The sequence below is a fragment of the Odontomachus brunneus genome, unplaced genomic scaffold (assembly GCF_010583005.1).
Source record: "Odontomachus brunneus isolate Ranch 3 - 2012 unplaced genomic scaffold, Obru_v1 Obru_scaffold_321, whole genome shotgun sequence".
Classification (NCBI taxonomy): domain Eukaryota; kingdom Metazoa; phylum Arthropoda; class Insecta; order Hymenoptera; family Formicidae; genus Odontomachus; species Odontomachus brunneus.
The window spans coordinates 28763-29495 of NW_022639771.1; positions in this window are offsets into that span (position 1 = coordinate 28763).

Genomic DNA, 733 nt, shown 5'->3' on the forward strand with positions numbered 1-733 from the left:
TATATATATATATATATATATATATATATTGTGACGTGACGATTAGTAAATATCGCCCGTCACTCGTAGACTATAGTAAGGAAGCATTATGAGCTTCCCGGCTGCAGACGGATGTCGCGTCCTAGCCGTGAGGCGTTTAGGACGCGAGCTACGCAGCCCTCGAATCATTTTTTTGTGTATAAATACGGTCATCGAAGTTGAGTCCGGAAGAAGAAGGCCACCAGCCAGGAGGACTGCTGCCGCCGTGGGAGAGAAAGAGCCTGCGAGAGGAACGGCCGTAGGACCTGCTACTCCAGGTGAACCGCTTCCGTCAATAATACGACTCAGTAGGGACCCACAGGGTGGAAAACTTAACACAGACCTGTTTCAGCAACATCCTGTACGTCGAGGCGAAGCTGCCGAAGGGGAGCGATCACAGGCTGTCGCTAGAAAGCCGCGAGGACGGAGTGGATCGACACCGCGGACGAGAGGAGGATAGCTGCCGCCGGAGGAAACCGGCGAGCACATCCTCCGCGACCCGGAGCGTCCTCCGATCCGAGCGAGGACGCCGCGAGGCTCGTGGATCGACGCAAACAACGGCTGCCGCAAAGGAGCTTAAGCCAAGGTCAGACGGACGAGGAAGCTCCAAAGCCTGACGTACCGAAAACAGCTGTGCAGAGTCAGAGATCGAGAAACGGGGGAAAGATCCCGCCAATGAGCGCCCAAGAGCTGTCGGAAGCGGGTTCAAACACCT